At 43.4% G+C, this 27333-nt stretch overlaps 1 protein-coding gene across 1 annotated transcript in view; it reads right to left on the minus strand.

Annotated features, from left to right (window-relative positions):
• C9H1orf21 (chromosome 9 C1orf21 homolog) overlaps positions 1-27333 on the minus strand; it is a 103014-nt gene that overhangs the window by 12963 nt on the left and 62718 nt on the right. The window lies entirely within an intron of this gene.

The following is a 27333-nucleotide window of genomic DNA, read 5'->3' on the forward strand; positions in this document are numbered from 1 at the left end:
TCCATTATCTCCAAAATCCTTCAGAGGGATACAGCCCCTTCCAGATCTTCCCAGTGCCATGTGGTAGGGAAAGCTGCTGCTGCAGATGGGAGAGGTCTGAGTCAAATCTTAGAGCTCACCCGCTCCACAAATCCCTCTGTATTCCTTAGGCACATCACAGCCATGGCAATTTAAGAAACATAAACCCAAGAATCAGTGTTTTTGTGGGTAATTTTGGTGGTTTTATTTAGCTTTATTTAGTCTTTGAATGTCTGAATCACACAAGATTTTGGAAAGGGCTACTAAATCACTGAATTAAAAAAAAAAGAGGAGGCTGTCTAGCAGTTAATATTTTAATGAATAATTCTACAAGGGCTGTAAACATCAACTGCCTCAGCATATTTAACACTGTTTAATGCATATCTTCTAATCCTCCTAACCAGGGAACAGTGCCTTGCATGAAAATAGCAGTGAGAGAGAAACAAGCCCTTCTTCCAAGCCTTAACAAGGGTGTCAGTGTTTGCTACACCCCACCAGCCACTGCCTGCTCAGGATCCTGTGATATCACGCCAGAGCAGCAGAACAAAAAACAAAATCCCTTTTTTCAAAGCATCTTCCAATCTCAACAGTGCTAGGAGGGTGTGACATGTACATGTTGTGTGTGATGAACACTGGTGTGTACACAAACACACAACCCATGAGCTCATGTCTGACTCACATGGCTGTCAGAGCAGAACAAAAAGAGGGGCATGGGTCTCATGGAGAAGAGAACACAGCCATAAATCAGCTGAACCCCAGCCTCCTGAGCCTTTATGCTCAGATCTACCCCATAGGACAGGAAGGGGAAGGGAAGACTCTGATCTACAGCTCCTGTGTTGGAAGCTGTGATAAATCAAGGCAGCACAAACTCAGCTTTCCACATCTCTGCTCGTGGTTTGGTGTCAGTGCAGCTCTGTCAGGAGCTGGACTCAGTCCAAATCCCAGCCTAAAGAAACTTCTGGCACTTAGCAACAAACAGAAAGACACCAGAAAAGTATATGTTGCCTACTCACTGTGGGTCCCAGAGCAATATTCAGAATATTAACTGACACACTTGGGAAAAGAGAAATAAAATTCCTGTTTAGTTGACTTCAAGATTCCAGAGTTTACTCTTTCCCTCCTATTGTTCCTGTTAATTACCACACCTCAATTATCTATTACAATTCTCCTATTTAAGCAAAGAGTATGTTACCTTCTCCATCTGTTGCTCAGCAGGAGCAGACAGAAAAGGAAGAGTTAAGAGAAAAATAAAACCCAAGCAGGTCTCAGATTGGCTCATTGCTTTATTTGTAACTCTTATTTACAGCAGTGATATTTCATAACAGCACTGATCGAAATATTGGCTTGGGTAAGAATAGATATTCAAAAATAATTCTTCCAAATGCAAACAAATACAGTATTTTTTTGCTCATAGCTCTGAAGACAAACTGACTCATCAGAAATTAATGGCTTGGCTTCTAATAATGAGCTAACAAAAACACCTTGAAATGCTTTAATGCAGTCAGATTGTTCTTCCAGACTGACTTGACTTTGGCTGAAGGGTCACTTCTGGCAGTCCAACCTCATTTTCTCCCTTATTTAACATTAAGTAAGTTACCATTTTCTCCCTATTTAACATTAAGTAAGTTACCATGCACCAAAAGAACCATAACTGGTTTTTGAGACCTAATCTATTGCAAACTGAAATGAATATGCAGAAGCTTGGTTTTAATCTAGCTCTGCTTATAAGGATTATTTACAATAAATGCAGAAAATGCTGCCTCACACCACAGGCTTGAAAGGAAATCCCCCAGCATGCTGCATTTGTAGAGCAGCAGTAGCAAAAAAGGAGAATAGTGGACATTTTATTCCACATTATTTTGCAATTAATCATTATCAAGGTAGGGCTGTCATCCAATCAAGGTGATTTCATGTGATAGATTTGTTAATTATTGTTAATTCCTCCATAAAGGATGCACCATCTCCAGGATTTCAGGGCACTAACAGATGGCAGTGACTCTGTTGCCAGATGCTATTAACACAGCAACAGCCACTACTGCCATTATAATTAAATATCTGTCAACATTTCCCTTGATGCCTCCCCTCTGATGAGCCCATTTCTAGAGACATGTGAACTTCATTTGAAGTATTTTGCTTTTCTTCATAAGGCTGCCACAGATTGACTCAGGTAAGCTGCTAACAGTCCTTGTAAAATAATATTCCTGATTTATATCAAGATGACACTTTCCTTCAAAGGAGCCAACAGCACCTTTAGCTGCTTTCTAGACCTGAGCAAATCATCATTAAAGTCAGTTAGAGGAAAAATGAAGCATTTGCTTTCTTTTTATACCATAAAATATTCTTAACAATAATTGTATTTGAAAAGGAGGAACCAATGCATCAGTTAGAAATGGACTGAATGACGAGATGTAAAATTTCAATATGCCAGCCCAGCACTTTTTAACCTCACTCAGTCATGAGCACCAGGCTCAGGCAGTAATATCTCACATGGGCTGTCTGCATCCATCAGGATGAACAAGGGAGAAGCACTGACCCATGAGATTTACTCAAGTTTCCTTGCTTTATATGTACTTAAGGGCTCATTTTTTGTGCTATCCTTTGACAGGATGAGAGCCTCTCTTCTCTCCTCTACCTACCTGGAAGCAAAACCACCTATTTAGGGAAACTTTATAATGAAGGGGCAAATCAAATACAGAAAAATCTCAGATATAGTCAAAGGAGATTATTCTTGGATGCAATTTCATCAGAGGATTCACATTAGCCCTGCCAGAATGTGTTCAGGCATCCAGTCCAGGAGGGTGTCTGAAACAGAATGTTTTATTAAATACTCTTGCTGTGTCAGGTCAGGATCTCCTCAGCCCAGCACGAAGGGCTGCCCCACCCCTGTCAGTATCTCCATCCTTGGAGCTGTCTAAAAGCTGTCTGGACTGGACCCTGGGCAGGAGGTTCTAGATAGCCCTGCCTGAGTCATGGGGCTGGACCAGATGACATCCAGAGGTCTCTTCCAACCTCATCCAGCCTTTAGTTCTGTGATGAAGTGTAATCAGAGCCTGGGAAAACCCACTTTTGAGTAGGTTTGTTGAGTTTTATCCCCAAGCAGCAGTGGAGGAGAGTGAGGCCATTCAGGAATGCAGCAGCAGACACAGTGCCTGGCATTCATTTTAGGAAAAAATCCTGATTCTGCAAACCCAGCCAGCATCACGCAGTGAGTCTGCACTGACACAGGGAGTGTAACCCAGGCTTGGCAGGGAAAATTCCTGTGCTTTCATCAGGGATCCAAAACGTGTTCCAGAGGGCAGACCTCATCCTGAAACCAGCCACTTAATGGAGCTCCTCCTTCCCAGGGAAACTGCTGGGAAATTCTGCTGTAGGAACTCCAGCTCCTGGAATGCAATATGGAAAAGCAGGGTTTGTAAAGCCCAGAAAAAACCCCAAACCATTACTCAAAATGGGATAAAAAAAGGTAAAAAAAAGAGAAATGTGTAAATCCTGAGCAGCTTCCTGCAGCCCACCAAAAGGCCTCCACTGCTGAGAAGATAGGGAATGATGCTTTCAGTGTTTATTTACCAGTCATGCAGAGGGGCACACACAGTGAGTGGGGCAGTAACACATTGATAATTATTTTAAAATGCTTTTGAGATGTTAAAAACTGTGAAGGGATTATTTTCAGAAGAACATCTAACATGCCCTTTACACTCAACTCGAGCTGCAAGAGCTCAAAAATCAGAAAAATCCAGCCAAAAATATAAAATCAGGGGGAAAAATAAAGAAGAAAACAAAGGAAGATGAAGGAAAAAGCTCCCTCTGGAATGAGTTGCAGGACTTCTCCTCCAGTACCTAAATATAGCTCACCCTCAGCCCAAGCCAGTGGCCTTTGAGCTTTGATGGAGGACATCACTGAAGAGCAGGAGATAAAAAAAGGAGGGCAATTCCCAGCACTGAAGGGTTTTCACAGAGCAGGTATTTACTAAGTCTAATGGCTACAACTTTCTAAGCATCCCATCATCTTTTCTCCCAGGCAATATTAGAAAGTCTGGGCTAATTAGTTACAGTAATTCCAGTTAATTCTGTCGAGCAGCAGCCAAACACCAGGGCTTTGTGTGAAAAGCAGACATGGGAGCAGCAGCTGGCCTGAAGACAGGAAATTAGGGCAGGTAAACAGATGAAATTACAAATAAGGCACATAAATGATAAGTAAGTCCTACCAATAAATCCTGCAGGGAAACTCTTCCCTGCCACCTTGCCATCCTGCTCCCTTTCAGAGCTCTGAGCTTTTATCAACCCACATGGGTGAACCCTTGGGGTTCTTTATAGCTTGGGACACTAAGGTCCAGAAAAATAAAATCTGGATTTCTATCTCAAAGTTCCTTTCTGCACACAGACTGATAGACTTCAAGGTGTCCCTTAGAGAAAACAAGAGGAGTAATGACTGGTGAAATGCCTCTGTTGTGTAATATAAGGATTATGCTGCCCTGACAATCAGGGTTTTCTGATTCCTTCAGCCTCCACAGCACTCCGAAAGGTCAGCCAGGATAAGAAAATGAGCATAGTAGAGATAAATAAAGCCAGAGCACTTGTCTCCAAAGGTGCATGAAGTCTCAGGTCACACAGGAAATTGCCTTGCTCCTGCAAGGAGCCCTGCCCATCCGTGTAATAACCCCAGAGAGCCCGGGCAGGAAGCAGAGGAAGGGACACGTCTGCAGGACTGCCAGCAGGAGGGGATTTGCAGAGTGAAGATGGGGAACATTCCCTCTCCTTGGCAGGAGGCTGAAAACTGCCCCTCACAGCTGTATGCCCCAGAAATCCAGGTGGCAAGGTGCCTTAGAGCACGAGGAACAGTGGCATCAGAAGATATCCAAAATACTGCCAACAAAATGCCAGGAAGGGCAGGAAGGCGACCTGCTCTCCAGCTCTCATTAATACACCTGATCTTCAATAGCTTGGGTACATCAGACTGGTTGAAACTTTTATCTAGCAAATAAAAAACAGATAGAAAGAAGTTTAAAACTCCATTGCTGATGACGTGGAAGACTAGGCTGACTCTTGAGGAAACCTCAAAGAATATTTGGCAACAAAAAGCCCTTGGCAACCTTGCACTTCTGCAGGTATGTTGCTCTTCTGGATTGTAGAACCACCCTAGATAACAAAACCTGGCTCAAAAATTAATCTTCTGCTTAATAATTTTCTGTGCCTATTCTGTCTCTCTCGCTCAACCAGCTTTTACAGAAATACACTTATTTATAGTAAATGTAGATATTACTCATGCTCCCAGTTCCTCATGTGTGTCTCCTGAAGGCCTTTTTCCACCAAGTGCAGTAGCACAGAAAGAGCTGGCAATGAGCATGAAACAACAGGACTGCATAAAGTCTGTGAAACATTTACAGCCAGGGACAAATGGTGTCAGAGGGTGTCAGGGTACTCCTGCTCCATGAAGGCACCTTGCTGGAATGGCAGGAGGGTTATAGCACCACAGTTTTGCAGAACTTTTTACTGGGATCGTTTTGAAGAGTTTTATGGCCTTCAAACATATATGAGAGAACATAGCTAGAGAAAGGGGTGTGCCCTGGTTAAATAGCTGGGTCTACATTTCAGCAGCTGTAGCAGATTTTTAAGCTGCTTTTCTAGAGCCAAAACTGGCCTTTTTCAGCCTGTTTTTGGAACATGCTCTACTTTACCCTCTGTAAAATCAGTTTCCTGAGAGATGCATTCTCATGCAAGCAAAGCCTCCTGTGATCTCCCTGTGCTGTCAAAACCAAACAGGACTGATGCAGATGCACACAGCTCCGACCTCACTGCCTAAATACAACATTTGGGGTCACATCATAGGATGGGTTCATGGAAATGATGGTGACCACCAAAGAGCCACGTTGAGGAGAGGGTAAAAATAGCAGTTGGTTCTCCCCATCTGCAAACAACAGCATGGTGATGGTGCTTCCTCTGGAGTTATGGTGGTCACTGCCTTTGATCTGTCAACTGCAGGTTTGGGCTGACTATGCTTATTACATTTTATTTATTGCATCCAAGCAGTTCCATGAAGTGTACTGACATCCTCCTAGATGTCAGGATAATGACAGTGTCCCATTAACCAAGTCTTAACAGGGAATTTAGCAGGATACACGTGAGATGGAGCAGCTTTGCTGTGAGGAAAGGCTGAGAGAATTGGGATTGTTCAGCCTGGAGAAGAGAAGCTTCAGGGTGGCCTAACTGTGGCCTCCAGTGCCTGAAGGAGCCAAAAGGAAACACGGAGAGAGACTGTCTACAAGAAACTGAGTGCCAGGACACAGGGAATGGCTTCCCACTGCCAGAGGGCAGGGTTAGATGGGATGTTGGGAAGGAATTGTTCCCTGTGAGGGTGGGCAGGCCCTGGCACAGGGTGCCCAGAGAAGCTGTGGCTGCCCCTGGATCCCTGGCAGTGTCCAAGGCCAGGCTGGACAGGGCTTGGAGCAACCTGGGATACTGGAAGGTGGCCCTGCCCATGGCAGGGGGTGGATGAGATGAGCTTTAAGGTTCCTTCAACCCAAACCACTCTATGATCCTATGAAAATATTTTTTCCCCTCTTGTTCTAACCTGGGATTTACAAAGATGGAACAAAGGAAAACAAAGACCAAGTCCTCCTGGGTTTGTTGCTTATGATTAAGAGGAAAACCCGAACTAAAAGATGTGGTGCAAATGAAAAGATACTCTTACAACATAGGTAAGCAGAGTGAAACGGTAGCAAGAAATTATGAATGATGTAACCCTGAGAAGTGAGATAACAGAAAACCAAGAGTGGTGCTACTCAGCAATACACATACATTAACTTCAGGAAGGGTTTGTGTTCCAAACCAGCAAGAGTTCCCTACAATAAGCTCTCATTCTCCCAGCACTGTCCAAGGCTCTAATTTTGAGATTTTCAGTAATTGCAATTATGTAAATGTCATTGCTGGAACATATTTTCAATGTCTGTATTTTGCTCTTCTCAACGTCTGTTTTATTTGCATTAATTCTCAAATTTGCACCAGGCGTAAGATTTAAGACCCAAGAGAATGAATAACAGCTCTTGCTACATGGCAAATTCCAGCATGCCTGGGTAAAATGTGCATTTTAAAGGATGTAATAGTTGGAATACTATTAAGTATCACATATGTACTATGACACACACGAGAAACATTAGGACTGCAGGAGAAGCCTTACATCTGATCTGTGTATTTTGTACCACCTTCTCCTTGTTTTAGTTAGCAGTTACTTTTGAACAGCAGAAAGAATCATTATTGTTTCACAGAGTACAGTGGCCTGCTCACTTACTGCATTTCCAATCTCAGCTGTATAAGCATGGATTTTGCCTGGATTCTCCCAACACATTTATCTGAGAAGAGAAACCATATACATCAGAATGGAAGACAATCATAAATGGCTTAAAAATTTCATAAGCCATTTAAATCAGTAATGGACGCTGGGTTTAAAGCGTTTATCTCCTCTAAGTTTCCTTGAAAGAACAGCAGATAAATAAGTGTAACTCTTAAGTGCTGGCAAAATGAGGCACCAATATATTCCAATGAGGATGTAGAAATATAGCTCTGATGCTCAGGGTAGTGCAGGTTAGATGATATCCAAACCAATACTGGGAGAAGAACTAGCCTAAAATACAACTACAGGCCTGGAAATACTCAAGTCCATCATTTAGACATTAATGGTTAGATTCAATGATCTTAGAGGCCTTTTCCAACCTTAGCAATTCTATGATTCTATCAACCTAAGATGGCCAGAGTCCCAAAATGACTGTATGCCTGTTATAGCCTTTAATACCCACTCTGCTTTTCCATCCTCTCATCTTCTGCATCCTCTCTTTCCAAAACCACTCCTCGTAGGTGGGAGAGGACATGGAGGAGACTTAAAATGAGCTCTGCCCTCCTCTTGCAGAAGGCAGCAAATCTTTCCTCCAGGAAAGGCTCAGAATGAGGTGTCAGCTCCCTTGGGAGCGACCAGCCATGGAAAAGGAGACACCATGCTGTGCAAGATCAGGCAAGCAGGGATGGATCCATCCTTCACCCACAGAATTTCAATGTCTCTCTTGATCAGAACATGAAATAGCATAGTGAAACTCTACAAGATCAGTCTCCTCAGATCTTCACCTGGTATCAACCATCACAAAAGTAAGATATTTCCAAATACCACCCAACTGCACCACCTCAGGGCATGGACCCAAACCACTTCAACAGATTTCTGTCTAACCTGTTCTCCAAACTCCCATCCCACAGGTTTTCCCAAGAGGCTGTCTTTCATTTCACCACTTTCCTGAAAGTTCAAATGTTTAACCTACTACCCAGCTTTGGGTAGTAGCTTTTACTACTATCCTTGCCTGGTGCCTTCCTGCCTCTCTCATGGAGAAAATACGATTGTGGTGCCTTTTAAAGCAACCTTTCCTATACTGGATGACTCGTTTCCTTCTGTATTTTTAGGCTACATAAATCAATTCCTTCCATCTTCCATTACAGCTTACGTTTGCTAAGTGTCCTATTCTTGTCGCTCCCCTCTGGCTCTTCCCCATTTGCCCACATCTTTTCTACTGAGCACATTTCCAATTTCAGCCACATTATTTAAAGCCCCTCTGAAGTCAGGATGGATCACGTGCATTACCATATGTATTTTTTAATTCCTGCTTTTAATTCATTACCTCAAACAAGCAAGGTTGACCTACAACAGATACAGGGTGCACCTGTAAACTATGCATTCATACTCAAAAAAACCTAAGGTAAAAGAATGTTGAAGGAGAAATTAGCTCACCTTCTCTAATGGCTACAAAACATTTGTGGTACAGTGCTCAAGATGTCTCTTATGCCAAAAAATTAGTGGGGATGGTCTGTCTTCCTGCCTCAATGCTCAACATATTAAACAAAACAATTTGGTGCTAACAGAAATATCAGGAGGTAAAAAATCCACAAGTTCTATGATTCACAGTCCATCAGGTCTCCTTAAAATTAACCAAAATCACATGCAACATGCAAAACAGGTGTTCTTAAATCATTTCAATTGTGCTATCTAAGCAAAACTGGCTTCCAAGTCTATAGTTGATTTCCAGCCATTTGCAGACACCAAGTTTTAACACAAGGTCTATTTTCTTTTCAGGTGAGGTGAGTGAAAAGATAAGCACCTTTAAAATTTAACAGGGTTGTCCCATCACAGGAATGTTGAAAAAGGATGGACCAGCATGTCCCAAACAAGAAAGCTCTCTGCCTGAGACAGAAGTGAACTCCAGTGCATGGTCATAGGCATACTACTTACAATGAGGAGAAAACTAGAGTTTTGGAGTATGGAGATGTGGCCTCATTTTTCACTGCAATGTTGTACTATTAGCATTCAATTACTTCCCTACACTTAATTAACTCCTTGTTGAATCTTAATGTGATAATGAGAACTTTAATTCAAACCATATACCATGTCAATGCTATGATCCTAACAGCAAAAATAGATTTTATTTAAGTCACCCAAGCCCCATAATTCCTCTTCCTTTTTATAACACTGTGATTCATATAAAAGCACAGCAGATGCATCAGGACAAGAATCTTCCCTGATTGCCACTAAAAAGATTAACAAAATCTATTTTGAAATCAAAATCAGTTGGCTGTGATTAATAGTTATCACTTGTTCATCTATCTGCAAACTGAAAAGCAGCAGAGATGGTGATCGAGGCTCTCTGGAGACCCTGTATGTATGTTCAAGTACCTGGTTAGATCATTCATTCTGACAAAACTTTCACCTTTTGAACAACCCACAGCAGAGACCCCATGATATGAATCCCTCTCTTGGCCCTTCCATGCCTCACACTTCATAAACACTCAAAACCGACTAGAGACCTACCCAACCCAGAACATCAAGACCCAGCAAGGAGCTCACCTGATCTTCCAGCAGGCTGTTCAACTCCATAAGAAACACCAACAAAAAACAGATCGTGTAACTTTACAAGGATAACTGGAAACATCATGCTAGGCACTTAGCAGCCAAAGCTAACAATCTGACAAATCTCCCCTAAACTTCCCAACCTGAAGGACTGCAAAAGTAGTTTTGAAACAAACAGAGGCACAAAATGAGTGTGAGAATCATGTGTTTTCCCCACCAGTGAAATGCAGAACTGCTCTAATTCCCTGACTGCTCATGGAGAGCAAAGCCTTCCACATCACTGAGGCTTTGGGATGCAGTGGAGTATGTCCTTAACAAAACATGCCTAAACTCACTGCTAACAGTTTTCCTGATGCAAACTTCAACACTTTGCTCCTGGATCTGCAAAGCACCAGAAGGACCAGAGGTCCTTAAATGCCCCTAAACACAGAGGTGCCTAAATCCCCTGTAGGTCAATGGTGCACAGGCCCACTCGCTGCTCTCCTGAACCACGGCCTGCACAAGTCCTCCAGCATGTGCTGAAGAGTTATCTTGCAGTTATTAAACATGATGATAAGAGGAATGACTTCATGCTGGAAGGACTCTGTTTAGAACAGCTGGGTAAGGACCGCAGGGAGGGAAAGATGGGTGAACAACCCACCCCAGGAACAGCATCCTGTGCCATTGGCAAAATTGCTGAAATAACCTTCAGCAGAGAAAGGAAGGGCGAGCAGCAGATGGGAATCACAAGATGAGGGCACATTTTATGATGTTTAAACTTCACTTAAACAACAGTGATCATCTGAGTGTAATGAGCAGAAGGAAATTTGTTCCTTTCAGCCAAGGCTCCTGTACTCCTTTTTTCTAAATGAAGAGTCACACATGGCCTAAACTTACAGCTATAAATAAGCAGGTGGTAACACTGCACTGTCCTAATTAAGTTCTAGGGTCATTAAATCCTTTCTGTTACTATGCACAGGGCTTGCTGCTGTGCCTCAGCCTTTGCAAGGCCTTGCCATGCGCTGCTCACCCGAGTTCCTGCCTCAAACCTGAGCTCCTGCACCCATGGACTCTCTCCTCCATGGACTTTCCTGCTGCTTGGCAGCACCAAGTGAGCAATCTGTGATCATGCAGCGCCAGACTGGGATGGTTCTCAGCTCTCTTCCCCATCCCCTCACTTCTGAAAGGCCACATCAAGCAGCTCACTCAGCAGCTGGGGTGCAAGGAATGCTCAGGATGTTGTCAAGGCTTATCTGGGAAGACAAGTGCTTAGATGATTAGCAAGTCTGTTCATAATCCTCAAATTCAAAGTTTAGTTTAAGCCCCAAATTCCTGGGGCTTAAAATTGCTTTCAATTAATTTTAATACTAGGCACATTGGGCCCTACAGCCACCCCCATGGACACTCAGCACATGCTCTCCTGAACTGACCAGAAACTCTGGTCACCATTAATAACACAATATGTGTTCTGAGAATATTTTTCAATATCTAAAGGTATTTATTTTCCTCTCAGCAGGTCTCTCTTTCATTAAGAGTGCAAGTTCACAGTCAGTTTGGAATCATGGAGTGGTTTGGGTTGGAAGGGACCTTAAAGCTCATTCTGTTCCACCCCCTGCCATGGGCAGGGACACCTTCCACTATCCCAGGGTGCTCCAAGCCCCATCCAACCTGGCCTTGGACACTTCCAGGGGTGGAGCAGCCACAATTCATGGTCATTTGACTGAGGTCTGACACTAAACAAAGAAGACTGCAGAGGAGAAGCCACAGATGTATCAGGACTAAGTCCTTCATTCCAAACATTCAATAAGCTGGACTTCCCAAATGAATTCAGAAAGAAAATTTTGCAGCATAATTATCTTGCTGAAAGACAAAAGGATCTCTCAAAGTGTTGTTTAAAATTCTTTAACATCAAAGTATAGCTTTAAACACTGTAGAGTTACTATTTATCACAAAAAACAGAGAACAGTGAATAATTTCAAGACAAGAAAACTAATAAAATAACTAGTAATATGATTTAATTCTACATGCAGTACTCTGCTTCTTGTTATATCTGGTCTCAGCTACCAGCCTAGTGTAAAAGCCAGCCATGAATTCTTCCAGCCCTGCCAGAGCTACAAATACTAGCCAGAAATATTTGTCATATCACAGCTCAGTTTCCAAAAAGTAAGATGCTGGACTTTTACAGCCAGAAAAATACAAGGCGCAAAGGATAATAAAAAATGGACTTACTTAATATTGTTGGAATGCATCAGATCAAACGAATCCAAGTACTCTTAATCCTGTAGGACTGCAGCATGACAAATACACTTCATTTAGATACTCAGCCCCTGTGAGTCAAACCAGTCTGGAAGATTCAGCCTCACAATTGCTGGATGTTACTCAATTAGCGTGAGGCAATGATTTCCAGCCCTCAGCAACCAAGGCAGCCTCCTCCTCTGGAGAGCCAGACAGCTTTACCTTGGATTAAAGTGATTGATTTTTCCACTGTGTGCACAGAACAGCATCGTCAGGCAATTTGAGTTCACTGGCCACGTTATTAATGGACTTTGCTAATTTTTTCAAAGCACTCATAAAATACAAAAAACATGGTGTCTTGTAACGAGGTGTAATTGCAGCAGCAGCTTCTGCAACATGTGTGTCTCCAAGGAGAATGTGTTGACACAGACATGCCCCTAAGAAGTTTGGGCTTTATATTTCCTTACTGTCAGGTACAATATCTTCAGCCACAGGCAGTCCTACTCATTTCAGCCAGCCCACCTGCTGCAGTAAGCCCTTCTCCCAGGAGAAAGACACCAGCAGGAATGAGTGTCTCCCAAGGAAACCTCTTTGCTGTGCAACTCAGAACCCAGACATTCAGTAACACTAGTCAAGGTAAATCCCATGCCCAGACCTAACAAATTAGGAAAACATTAGGAACCCTATTTCTTCATCTTAGATCAGGAAAAAATTGGGACCAAACCCGAATTCTGCATCTTGGCTCAGTCACAGGTGTGCAGATGCCCAGCCTCCAAGCCAGGAAAGCTGCTTTGAGATCCTGTTTTCACCTACCCTATGGGTAAAAGCATACTATAAAGCATCAGCAATGCTCAGCTGTCTAACTAGAACATTTACCTATTTAAAGTGAAAAAATTCCCTGAAAACTATCAATGACTGGAAAGTTCTTCAGATGAGTTCATGTGTAAATATATTAAAGGTACTGACTCTGGAAGAAATGTAAAGCAGGATATGTGCACTATTTTAAAGAGGATAAGAAAACCCTTCTCCAAGCTCATTTTGACACAATATAAAGATGTCAAAAGTTCACTACTTACACGTCTGTGCTAATTGATCAGAGTGGCTGAATCTAAGCTGTGACTAATACCAAAGTGCAAAGCTGGCTGAGAAGAAGAAGGTACTTTACAATGGCACATTGTTTAAATGGAGGAATACATCAAGGAGGATTTTGCTGGTATCTGTCCTGCAGCTGGATTTTCACTAGGGACTGGAATGATAATGAACTGGAGACTGCAACTGCTTTCCAAAACCCCAGAGAGCACCAAGCCAGGAAAGGTTCTGTTTTGCAGAATTCAAAGTTATCTTGACAACTTGGAGAGATGTCCTGAAGAAGTCAGGAGATCATTCCAACAAGGGCCAAGTCCTAGGAGTGCGCCGGCAGAAATAACCAACAGGGTACAATAACACACTGATATATCAATAATAAAACAGCCAACATGGAAGCACTAGTTTATGCAGTAGCTCTGCTGGACAGGATCTAGAAGCTTGCTGGACACCAGCCCTCAGTATCCTGCTCCTGCAACCAAGCCAGGCCTTGTCCTGATGCATCTAGAAGCTGGGATGGCTGCAGAATGAGTGACTTGGCTACAGGCACCAGGAAGGTGTCAAAGAACGACAATGGCTCCACATGAAGTGGAGAAAACACCCCATGAACCAGAACTCCTCAGCCTCCAAGGTGACAGCAGTGACTCCTGCTATCCATAGCTACCACCACCCCAAGGACCAACAAATGGGTCAGCAACACGGGGATCTGGATGGCAAAGTGTTTAACTAATACTGTGGTGGCAGAGCTGCAGCCCTTGCACTGTATTCTTCACAATCCCAACATGCCATCCCTCCTCTATCAATCCTATTCCTAGCTATCAATCCCATTTCATGCATTCTCGATCCTTTTCCTAGTCCACTCCCACAATTTTGTTCCTGACAACTTCTTTATTCATGTAAGGCAATGAGCTTGAAGCAAGAGCAGAATAATTATTTGGTATCTCCCACCCCAGAGTTAAGTTCCTCTAAACTCAATTAATCACGAAGAACTGCTGGCAGCTCCCTATTTGCCAGCAAGATACACCAAAGTAATAAGTGATTTCACATTCTGCTTTTGAAGGCAAGCTATTAAATTCACATACTGTATTACTTTAATCAAGAATAGTTAATTAAGCTGCTCCCCTGATATGAATTTTTATCATTCTGCACCAGCCATACATTACATTTTTATGACTCAGGCCGGGCCCATGATGCATGTTTGCAATCTGTCTTTCCAAATTAATCTGTCACCACTTGTAAACTCAAAGTGGATCCAATACATTTGGTCTCAAAGGTAACTGGGCCGAGTTTGGGGACACTGGGGACTGGAGGGTGAGTGATGCTGAAGCACCACTTCACAAAAGGGTTTCAATGAATTACAAGCCACCCACCACGACACTAAACACACTGTTAATATTTTAGTCTGTTTGCCTTGTTTTATTTCCTTAAGTGAACTCGGCTTCATGCTCTATGCTACCATTCATAAAATCAATTCAATAACTTATATGCTCATAGTAATCATCAGCATCCATAATGCAGGAGTCATAAGTGCAGGCCATAAAGCAAGGGAGATCTGGAGTGGCAGGTTATTAAAAACATTAACATACGATATGAATCTAAGTCTAAATTTATTACAAGCAAAAACACCTCAACAACTTTCTGTTCCCGGAGCTTAAGGACAGGCTAATAACACAATGTTTTTCTAAAAAACAGACTTCAAACACAGCAGCCAAGGAGCCAGATATGGATCTCTTATCTTTTAAAAGTACTCACAGAAGTAGAATAGCAAAAAGAAAAAAAAATAATGACATCACTATTTGGCTATGTGACTTAATCATAAGAAAATAGGTTTATGAAGTAAAAAAGTGAACAAAATGAAAACTTGGACAAGTTTTTCAAATATTAACTGGGAATACTCTTTTATTATGCTGTGAGAATTGGCTGGAATTTACCCCCAGGAAAATAAGGAACATAGAGAAGATGTGTCATACCATCTAGCCTTTTGTGAATCTATGCCATCAAGTCAAGCCAAGCCTTCCATAATCCCATCCAACCACTTTTATTTAGGTTTTCTAAAAGGCAGACTGTCAAGGTTGATGTGAACTGGCTCTTTTCACACCTGACAATTTTACATATTTTTTTAAGGCAATACAACCAAAGGAGGCAGTTTAACATGGGACTACTGGATCCCCAGCTCCATCAAGAACCCACTGAGCTGGCCTTGGCAAAGCCCCTGTCTATAGAGACAAAAGGAGAAGCACATCAGGGTACTTAGGTCACTTATCATTTAATGAAGATAGAAAAAACTACTGTATTTTGTTTATTTTAGTGAGAAATCAAGCACAGCCAGAAAAACAGTTACCAAAACCCAAGCAGGCCCACAAGGAATATGCAAGTCTACTCCACGAGCCTTTGAATTGGCTCTTGGCCCTTCTATGTATTTTTCCAATTTAAGAGATTTGTTTAGATAAACTCACAAATATGGGTATTTACACAGCATGACAGAATGGTGTATTTAGACATTTTAAGTAGAGGAACATTCTTTCAGGCCCATCATAAAACGAAAGCATGCCAAACTTTAACTAAAGAAACATGTTCTAACACCGAGAAACTTTTATAATTAATCCTCGCCTTAAATCATCTCAGAGAGAGTTATGAGTGTAATTACCGTCAGTTGAGACACTGCTCATGTTACTGAAATGGCTGAAAGCAGACCCTGGCTAACAGACAATCTGAATCCCTCCCATCCCATGACCAATTTACAGCTAAGCCCTGACTCACTGCATTAAGTCCGAAAATATTTCTCGGTATTAGTGACAGCTCATTGCGGGAGGAACAACGGACACGGGTGTGGGGGGGAAAAATCCCCTCCAAACTCCACTGCTTCACTGAAGGGATGAAGATAATACATCGCTAAAATAGCCCTCTTTTTTTGATATTGTGATTTTTTTTTTTTAAGATCACCAGGGCTATTCTTAGAGGAGTTACATGGTGTGCAGGTTGCAGCCAGCGAAGGCTTGGCCGGTGGCCAGCCCTGGCTGGGTTTGTTGCGAGGCTGAGCGATGCCTTAGCTCTGGAAGAGATTTCTGCTCGCTTTTCTAATGAAGAAAAGGAAAAGAGGATGCAGAGAACTCCATACACAAGCAGCTGAGAACGAGCTGTACTCTGGAAAGATGTGCCACTGTCTCCTTGCTGTCACCCAAGGCCTGTTTCGGGGCTGAATGTTTTCCCTAGGAAGGAAATGAGTGTAAACACTTCAGAGGCAGCGTTCCCATACGGATGTTATTCTTTGGAAAAGCTGGGCAGGATGCAGTGACTTAGAGAGCCAGGAGATCTCCAGCAGCAACAAATCCCACAAATATACAAGCTGCTAAACTTGTGAATGCAGCCAAGCCCGTATGAAAAAAAGTAAGGCACGTTTTGACCTTGACTCACTCTTAGACACTGTGAAGCAACTTGAAGCTGGTTATTTCAGAGCCCCACCAGTCAGCTGAGATGGCTGAGATTTCCTGTGCCTAGCTCAGGTGACTGCTTGTCTAAGGAAACGAGCTCTCCAACTCTACAAAGAAGTTGCTGATACCAGAGAAGTTGCTGACACCCCTGGATCCCTGGAAGTGCCCAAGGCCAGGTTGGACAGGGCTTGGAGCAAACTGGGATAGCAGGAGGTGTCCCTGCCCATGGCAGGGGGTGGGACTATACAATCTTTAAGGTCCCTTCCCACCCAAACCAGTCTGTGATTCCATGATTCCATGAAAAGGAAAGGGTAATGTGGCAAACCCACAGCATTTCAGCAGAAGCGCCACACTATCAGCATTGCTGCAACCCAAACACCCTCTGTGTTCCACCACACCTGAAAGCCAAATCTGCCCCTCCTCTCTCCCACAGCACCTTTGTTTCTTTGAAAGGCTAAAGGAGAGGAGAAAACAAAGGGAAAAGGGCAGCCTGATGGCACTCCCTCTCAAACTGACCCTCCACACCATGGAGCCCAACATCCAAATATCCACAAAATCACAAAGTTTGTGTTGGAAGGCACCCTAAAATCCATCTCATTCCACCCCCCTCCACAGGCAGGGACACCTTCCACTATCCCAGGTTGCTCCAATTCCCATCCAGCCTGGCCTTGGATGCTTCCAGGGATCCAGGGGCAGCCAAAGCGTTTCTGGGCAACCTGTGCCAGGAAGAATTTCTTCCAAATATCCAATCCAACTCTGCCCTCTGGCAGTTTAAGGCTATTCCCCCTCAGCTGTGTCACTCCAGACCCCAGTGCCAGGTCCCTCTCTCTTGTAGGCCCATACTGGGGGAAGAGGACAGCACAACACCCCTGCGGCACAGAACTTTCCCCTCACCAGGCTGTGCCTTTGTTTTTAACATCCTGGGCCCTGGAAACTCCCCCCAGCTCACTGTCCTGGAAGTACAAGGGTTTTGGAATAAAAGTACTCGTCTGGATGAAATTCTGGGGAAGAACTGGTAATGTGCAGGCCCATTCTTGCTGTGTTTGCAGGCACAGCAGCTGCTTCTGGTTCCCAACACTTGCCTTCAGGTGCTGCTGCAATACAAACTACATTTAAATACATACACACACACAATTATAATATGATTACCTTATTAAGAAGCAGTGGCTTTGTATTCCCATGCAGAGATTATCTGTTGGCTTAATTTTTTTTTTTTTTAAAGCTGCCTGTCTTTGATGGTATCCCATGGAAAGATTACATATTGGATAGAGCAGCACATGGTCCACACAGACCAAATGTGGGAAATGAAAGCAGAGCATCTAGAGCTCTGTTTGAGCTCCAACACTGCTTCTTCCAGGAGCAAGGAACAAACAATTTAAGCAAAAAAAAAAAAAAAAAAGGATTTTCTTCTCAGTGGGAACAAATATGAAGCTGCATATTAACCTAGGTCAGTATTACTTTGATATCTGTATAAACCACTGCTTTCTTTCAGAAATTATTCATGAATTATTCAGGAGATTTTTTAACATACCTATGTGTAATTCAAAACTCTGTATGCACAAGAGTCTGAATTATCTGCTCAGCTTTTTCAGAATATTGAAGTACTTGCCTTTACTGGCATCAACTTATTTCCATAGAGATTTTCTTTCCATCCCTGACTTTTTCTTACTTAAAAAAATCCTGAACTCTTGAATGTTATATCCTTACATTGTTTCCCCTCCTCCCAGTCCAATTGCTTACTCTTCTTTCCACCAGCTGAAATGCAGAAATCCCTTCCAACACACATTTGAGTCTCCCAGCTGCCTGCAGAGCAGCTGGTCTTGGCTATCCACAAAATCAAAGGGAAACAACCAAAGTCCAAAAGCTCAATTACAATGAAAAACAAACCAGGCTGAACTCCTTCCAGCCCTGCTGCAGGAATACACAGTGCAGAAGGATGGACACACTCACTGTTTTATTCCTGGAGGTGGCTGAAGCACTTCTAGTTCAGCTACAGGCAGCCCAGCTCCTTTTTCCTGGGGGAGCTGCACACCCATCCTGCTTTAACCCATCATCAGGGATAAATCCCCCTCCTGGGTGACCCACCAGGGATAAATCCCCCTCCTGGGTGACCCACCAGGGATAAATCCCCCTCCTGGGTCACCCACCAGCTCCCTGAGGGTCATGCCATGGCTGCAGCCCTGGGCAGGCTGTGGTGAGGCTGCTGTGCCCCTCTGGGATGCTCCCAGAACACATCCCAGGTTCACACCAGCTCCTGGGGAAACCTGGATCTGCCAACCCTGTCACCCTGAGCACACAGCAATTAAGGCTAAAGAGCTAAAGGACCTGTTAATGCAGCTAATGAGCTTCCCCAGCAGCTCTCTTTTCCTTTCTCTAGAGAAGACAACATTAAATCAAGATCTTTCCTGCTGATGTGTGCCCTCACATCTCAAAAAGCCTCAGCCTGGGTAGCCCAGCCCCTGCATTTCCCTGGAAGAGTTAAGAAGAAAAGAAGTCCACTCAAAAATGTTCACCACAGTTTCAAGTAATTTTGAGCAAAACACCATTTTCTCCACTACAAATGTGAAACGTTTCCCACCTTTGCTCACATCTAGTGGTGAAGCACAACCAAAACATGGAACAAGCAAACACAAAACTCCAGCTTGCAGTGGTGGGAATGTTCCTGCTCGACGATGATGTGAGCATAAAATTGCCTAATAGATGGAAAGTTAACCAAAGCAGTGACTACTGAAACTGAGAGATCACAAAGGCTGGAGGGGTAAACACCTAATGAAGCACCTAGGGATGAATTTGTTGTTATCTCCATGCTCTACAACAGTCTGAAATTAGCAGCTCACCAGATATGAAAATCCCAGACCCTACATTTCCACCACAACCACTTTGACTCTAGGAGTCTCTTAAAAGAAAGTGTGAGCAGACCACATTATATCTGTAATTAAATGTGAACAGATGAAAGGCTGAGTTACTTTGCCACTATCTCAAGGAGGTCAGAAGATCAGAGCTCACCACTGGTCAGGAGTGCTCCAAACTCAGACTCCCAGGCCACAGCAGCTACCTGCATTTACAGCTTCAGTCTCTATCAGTGACTGATGATTTTAGGTATTTCTGCACGATCCATTCTGCCTGTATCTTGCTCATCCTCTGTTCCAAACAGCAGAGTTAATAATTAACACCTACTAGGCAATTGCTACTAGGCAATTGCTGAATAGCAAGTACCAAAACAGAGGATACAGAGAGCTTCTATATCCTCTTCTCTTGCTGACAGCTTGCAAAATCCTACAGCTCATCTTTCTTAAAGCTTCAGTTCTGCAAGTGTGGAGATGCTCATGTTCTTTAAAAAAAATAAGAAGAATGAAAAAGAATCTGAAGGTTCATGGTCCTCACAATCATGGAAGAAACTCTTAAATCAAGAACTTGACACCTTGCCATGACTGCTGACTCCTCTGTTTCACCAACAACCCTGTGTCCATCCTCCTCAACAACATCAGCTTTCCCAGAGAGGGGGGGAAAAAATCCCAGGCAGAAATTCACCTGTTAAAATAATACAGGCAAGGAAAGAACAGAAGCTGTATGGAAAATGACCTGCTTCCACAAGTGACAGTGGGAATGTCTCTGCAGGTTTTGCAAGAATCCTTTCCACCAGCGATGTGGGCTGGTCCTGAACTGTGTTCCTGAGAGCTGCCCATCACTGATACATTTTCTCCATCATCAAGCCCACAATTACATGTTGCTCCTGGACACTGTTATTTTAACACACTTTGAAAGAAATAGAATTACATATTTTTAAGCTTTCTACTTTAAAATTATCAAGAACTTGAGAAATGGTATCATTCTACCTCTCCACAGGGCACTGTGCAGATTTATTCAACAAAGGGGGAAGAAGGAAACAAGGTCTGGTCGGAAGCAATGCACCTGGAGCTCAACAACTTTTGTATGATTTTCTGACTTGCTAAAAATATTTATTAATGATGTTCATTTATCTTCGAAATTTTCAAAATTAAATACTGGAGGAAAAAATGAATACTTCCTCACCAGAACCATTTTAATGGAATCCAGAAGAAGAATATTAATACCCAGTGCAATCGTTTACTTTGATGTCTATATAATGTGTAGTGACCCGTAAGTGGAATGAGCTAAAACTGTCATAAATTCATTATGAGAAACCATTCTTTGAAGAATATCAATGCAAATTTGAAATGAAATGAGCAATATGGAAATGAGCTAATTGCACAGCGTTTAAAATAACTGGCTCCAGCAGCAATGTCCTTTCTGTGCACTTCTATTTCAGCTGCAAAAAACACTGGAGAGGCTGGGTTATGAAAATTGAAATGCTGTAATTACTTAGCACTGATAGTGATAGGGCAGCATTCATTTAGGATCTCAGGCTCTGGGGGAAAAAAGAAATCCAGAAGATGATTCTATAATTCTCATTTCTCTGAGAAAGGGAACCTCAGATGGCATGCAGTGCAAAATGTACCAACCCAGGCCCTGTCAACAAAGACTGGAAAAAATACCGTGTATTTCCAGGGAGTTTTCTAGGTATCAGCTTATAAAAGTAGAATGCCAAATTTCTCTTCATATCCTACAAAGGTTTGGCTTGGAAGGGACCTTAAAGCTCATCCCAGTCCCACCCTCTGCCATGGGCAGTGACGCCTCCCACTATCACCAACTGCCCCAAGCCCTGGCCAGCCTGGCCTTGGACACTTTCAGGGATGGGGTATGAGGAATCCAGAACTACAGAGGTATTTTCCTCCCTGGGTCTGGAATGCACCTTCCCCCAGTGGGGCCCAGCCCTGCTTTGCCCCCTCTGTCCCAGCACTGCTCAGAATGGCTCTGTCTGGAGGAATCCCCACTCTGCCCTCGCAGGTGCCCGGGGCAGGGGTGCCCACCCACCCACCTCTATCCCAGGGTGAACCCTGCCACCTCGGGCAGAAGGAACTTGGTGTTACACCCCTCCCTCCTGCACCTCCTTACTTTTGAATTTTAATCCCTGGCTTCCCTTTACTCGCTGATTTTGGAGCTGCGCTTTTGTAGCGGCGGCTTTTGTTTTGTGGTTTGTTTCTTTGGGTGGAGGGAGGAGAGTCCAGATGTGGAGCAGCTCCATGCTGGGCTGTGAGGAACCTGTGGGACCTGTTCCCACAGAGCTGCCCCGGGCCCTGGGCTTTGGCTGACACAGCACCTGGGCAAAGTGGATGCCTGTCCCTGTGGGAAAACGTGCTGGGGAGCAGGCTGGCTTTGGAGCCCTCCATTCCTGCTCTCTCCTCACTCTCAGCAGCACAGGCGCTGTGTGGATGAACACCACAGCAACCTCTGCACATTATCCCACCTCCAGGCACATCTGCTGATGCTCACTTTGTCCTTTTATCTTTTAGCACTCCCATGCCCCAGGACCTGAAGAAAAAGAGTGTCTCAATTTCTTTCTCCCCTGCCACAATGACCCAAGCTGCATTTTGCTGTGGCTTTTTGTGGGTTTCACCCTGCCTGGACTCCAACACAAGAACCAACAACATCTCCAAGTTTTTCATTAAGATGAGCCTATATATATCTATCTATATATATATACACACTTAATGCTACATCTCTATGTACTGGCACTCCATACCTAAAGAGGCTCCAAGAGAGGCGGAGAGGGAATTTGGATAACGGTCTGGAGTGCCAGGACAAGGGGAAGTGTCTTCAAGCTCACAGAGGGCAGGGTTGGGTGAGTTACTGAGCAGACACTCCTCTCTGTGAGGGTGAGGAGGCCCTGGCACAGTTGCCCCATCCCAGGAAGTGCCCAAGGCCAGCTTGGATGGGGCCTGGAGCAACCAGGGACCGTGGAAGGGGTCCCTGCCCATGGCAGGGGGTGGCACTGGATGAGCTTTAAGCTCCTTCCAACCTAAACCAACCTGGGATTCTGTGATCTGAAAGCGCACAGGGAAATAAGGGGGGCAAGGTGCAGAGAAATTAAGACCCTCTCTTTTATATATAGAAAATATATTTCTAGATATCCATCCTTTAGAGTGGATAATGAACCAACAGGATGAAGTTTTCCCAACACTTGAACTGGAGCTGACCCTGTGCTGGTGGAACAGGGCTCCTGGAGAATGTCACAAGCAGCAAGGAAAGCAAACAAGGGGGCCAGCACAGGATTTAACACACCCCAACTCTTCAGAATGGACAAAACCCAGGAAAACCTCTTCTTTCTAAGGGCTTGAAGGCTCTCGGGCATTTTTTGGTTTCTTTCCCCTTATAAGCAGAGCATGAGCAGGTTCTATCCTGAAATGGTGTGTTCTGAAACACTGCCATGGCACAGTGGTTTGAAATAAATAATTAGGACATTAGGGAGAGAAATCCTCACACTGGAATATGCATTAATATGTGCTAACTTCAGTTTTTAAAAAGCTCTTCACCAATGTACTGCACCAGTGCTGAAATAGAAATGCAGTTATTCATTTAAAACACTGCAATTCAAAGCTTACCTAGCAATAATAAGCAGCACTGGCTTTAAGTATTTTAAAGTACCAAATTAATTCTATTTCCATGCTTAAATTTGCCCTTGTGGTATTTTACATCTGTAGATAGGAAAACACCACAAATACCCCCAATAAACTCAGTGGTGGCTACTCTATTTCTTTTAGCTGGCTTATTTCTTTTTTATTTAGTTTTTTTAGCACCTAGATTGGGCAGGTTGGTAATAGAATTAGAATGTATTTTCCTAAATGGATGTGGAATTCAACATATACCAATATTGGCACTGCACATCAAAAATATCGATGATTGATGTATCTATAACATGCATTTTACATCTTGTGTGTAATATATATATTTAAATAGGGGTCTTCCCTTTCACATATTACATTTTATATGGTTATTAAGGTGTTTCACTCTGCATTTTCTGCCAGGCTTTTAATTTCGCACACTTCATCTATCAGATATTACTGCCTACTTTATACAAATCACTACAGAAAATGATAACTGGTGTTGAATACAGAGTCAGGGAGGCAGGGGGTTTGCAATTCCAAGTAATGTGGAGCTGGGTGATAAATGGAGAACAGCAGCTGGACTAAGAAGCTCAAGAGAGACAAAAATCACATTTGCAGGTAAGTGGAGTGGAAATTTGTGGAAATTGGGTAAAACAAAAAGCAAAACATTGTTATTAAAGGTGGAGTGAGAGGTAGCAAGAGCAACAGAGAGGCAATTTTCTCCCAGCTCCAGCAGGAATTCATCTCAAGCTCTAACATGCAATTTCACCACGGAACTCCACGATGAAACACAGGATTATATCTAATTGTTTTAGGGGTTTGGATAACAAAGCATAAAAATCCCAGTAACTGGCCTTTTGTGCCAGTACAGCCTAGAAAATGATGAATAAAACTTATAAAAACATCCAAAACCTGAACTGCCATAAATATCAAGATAACTACCCAACAGAAAAGAAATTCAGCTTTGGGGATTTGGTATTTTCAGGGATATCTGTACTATGACAGCCCAGTTCACAGGAAAATTGATCCAGCTCCTGAAGTTTGCCAAAGCAATGCTAAGCTGCAGAAATACCACACACCTTCTCATTTTACCTCTTCTGGCAGAAATATTTTACAATGGAAAGCCAGGAGTGCTGTGAGAGTATGGAAATGAGGACAATTAAATCTGCCCTATTATGAGTATTAAAAAGGCTGTTATGTAATTGTACTCTGTATATTTAACATGATGGTGTAAGAGCTAAACAGTCCCCTCCAAACAAAAAGTTAATAGGTCTTTATTAATATGTTATTTATTTTGGTCATACCTGCTTGTAAAATATTAATACTGCCTGAGTTTGGCATTTTAGCTTTCACAGTGACAAATCCACCCTTAGCTTTGGCTAATCCTTAGGGCCAAAAAAACCCCACCCAGATCTGCTGAGTGGTAAAACTCCCATTGTTTTGGAGAAGGCTTAGCATAAAACCTTCCCCCACGAAGATGGGGAAATGCAGGAGAGGTTCTGTAGAGCTCCTGTGGAGTCCTGGGGAGCTGAAGTTTAGTTTTAACACAAGCTGGAGTTCAGCACCACATGTGGCACATTGGCACCAAGCTGGGCATGGAGACAAAGTCCAGCATCCCAACAAACCATCCCAGCCAGGCCTTCTGCTTCTGAACTCATAAATAACCATCCTAGCTGCTCATTTACCTCCAGGAATAATAGCACACACATTACCTTCCATGCATCATCTCACATGAAAATTAGCACAGCTCCCATGTTATATATATATGCACAAAGCAACACTTGTTATTTAAAAATACATATAATATGCAGTACAAATTACTTCTGTCTTTCACCTATCTGCTAGTTCTTCACTGTTCTGCCTCCAAACATCCCTGGTTTAGCTGAGCAGCCACCAAAGCACGTGGCACAGTGACAGCATCCAGTGCAGCCCAGCTCTGCAGTGCCTGGTCCTGCTACATCCCATTCCTACCCTGCAGGCTGGGATGTGGATGGGATGTGGGACTGCCAGCTCAAGTGCAATGACTCTGGCTTTGTTTTGAAGGTGGAGGTTGCTCTGGAAGGTGTCAGAGGTACCTAGAATGAAACCAGAGCAGAGAGATCCCAGTGGCAGGTGGAGAACTGGAGAAACCTGACTAAAGAAGTGAATCAGGCCTATGGATACAAAGGAAGGAAAACAAACCTAGTTTATATTTTCTTATTTTTTCCCCTTTGTCAAAAGCCTACATTTTGATCCAAAGGGGCCTTTGATTCCAGCAGAAAATGTCTTCCCATGGAGCATCTTGTGTTTCCCCTGGCAGACAGCCCCAGCACAGCCATTCCTGCTGGCACTGTGTCTTTGGAGCATTTCTGCTTCACTGTGCCAGACCTGCCCAAGTGTGGAGCTCTGCTTAAGCCTCAGGTTGAAGCTGAGAAGGTGGTGATTCACTGACAGAGCCTCATCTCTCCCACAGATACCCACATTGTACCAGCCCTTCTCTGGCCCTTCCTCAAGCAGAACCAAAGCCTGGGAGTCTGGCCTCAGCACCCAGTGTGAAATGACAGCATCCCTGATGACTGCCATGCCCTCCCATTCTCTTCATCTACTCATGTCACCTTCTTTCCCCCTGACTCAGAAATACTGCAGCACCAAAGGCAGAGATGGCAGCACATCAAAGAGCCTAAGATACAAGGGAAGCAGGTTTATTTTCACTTGAGCTGAGATTTTTTTTTTAAGCAAGACTTCAAAATACCTTAAAAAAGTAACAGAGATGATAATGGGATTGAAAAATTCAATGGCATCTGAATAACACAATTCAAGCACCAGTATCAGGGGATAAGATAACCCACCCAGACCACTGAGGTTACACCTCTCATCTGAGCTGTGTTTCTAAAGGGAATGTGCATTTACAGCCCCATGACATTAAAGAAATGTGGGGTTAAGAAACAAGAGAGGAGGAAAAAGGGCCAGTCGATTCTCCCACCGCCTTTTCTTGTTCCTAAAATTTCAGTTGCCTGGAAATGGCTGATGATAAGATGGGATTATGTAAGTGCTTGCCAACTTCTCACACACTAAGGAAATTAAAGCCTCAGTGATGGGTAGCTTAACCCATCCTCTAAGCAGTGAGCTAAAACATGTTTACTAAGGAGAACTCCAATAGTGAAACCCCTTTAAAAAAACCAGAAGTGATGAGGACTTGACAATTCCCAGGATTAAAAAGATGCATATATTACAGACAAGGTAATCTCCTTACAGAAAGATGAGGAAAAGGAAAATAAAGCCTTTTTGGTGGGCAAGACAGTTTTTGTTTTAAGGCATATCCATCCTGTCTGGCTGAAGACTTTGTTGTGTTATTGCCTTTTTTTTTTCTCCTGATAAACACGACAGAAGACCTACACTACCCTTCCAAATCCTTACTGTGCCATTTTCCAACAAACTCACGGCTCCCATCAAACATGACCCACCAATAATAAAATAAGCAGCACTGTGCTCTTCCTACATTTAATCAGGAGAACACTTGGGTGCTACAAGACACCTAGCACCAAGCAAAGTGCAAAATAGCTTGATCTTGTTTTGAACAGACCTTCAGCAAGTGTGTCACCCCAGCAGACCTGAGCTTTCCTGAGCTCTTCCCTGCTCTGACATGGGACCTTCTGCAAATATTCTCATTTAACTACAGCTGAAGGCCAGTGGAAAATCTAACACAGAATCACAGTATATCCAGGGCTGGAAGGGACTCACAGGGACCACTGACTCCAACTCCCAGCCCTGCACAGGACTCCCCAGCAATCTGTTAAAAACCTCTAAATCCTGCTCCGAGCTCAAGTTGCACCACCCATTGGAGCACCAGCTATTGCACCAAAATTGCAGGTAGCAAATGGCTGATCTGGAGGTTGAAGAAGAAATCATATTGCCTGCTGCTCAACCACAGGACAGGGCAGCAAAATAAACTCCATTTACTACAGAAATGCACTTGTAGTTGTGTAATGTATGTGTGTCTAGGAGAGGAAATATAAAGTAGCCAAGTTGCTGGAGCTCACATCTCCATCAAAAGTCAAAAATCCCAAACAGTGGATTTTTCTACAGCTGCCCAATCATGGCAAAAGGCAAATCCTCAGCTGGTGATAATGGTTATGGTTCCACTGGAATCTGCTGCTGCAGTTTCCCCTCTGGACCTACAGATGGAGGGGAGAAAACCCAACCATTCTGTGTGAAGAAAAGCTGCACTGAATGAGTGGAACCAGATGTGAAAACTTGCACCCAGCTA

This window comes from Molothrus ater, chromosome 9 (assembly GCF_012460135.2).
Source record: "Molothrus ater isolate BHLD 08-10-18 breed brown headed cowbird chromosome 9, BPBGC_Mater_1.1, whole genome shotgun sequence".
Classification (NCBI taxonomy): Eukaryota; Metazoa; Chordata; class Aves; order Passeriformes; family Icteridae; genus Molothrus; species Molothrus ater.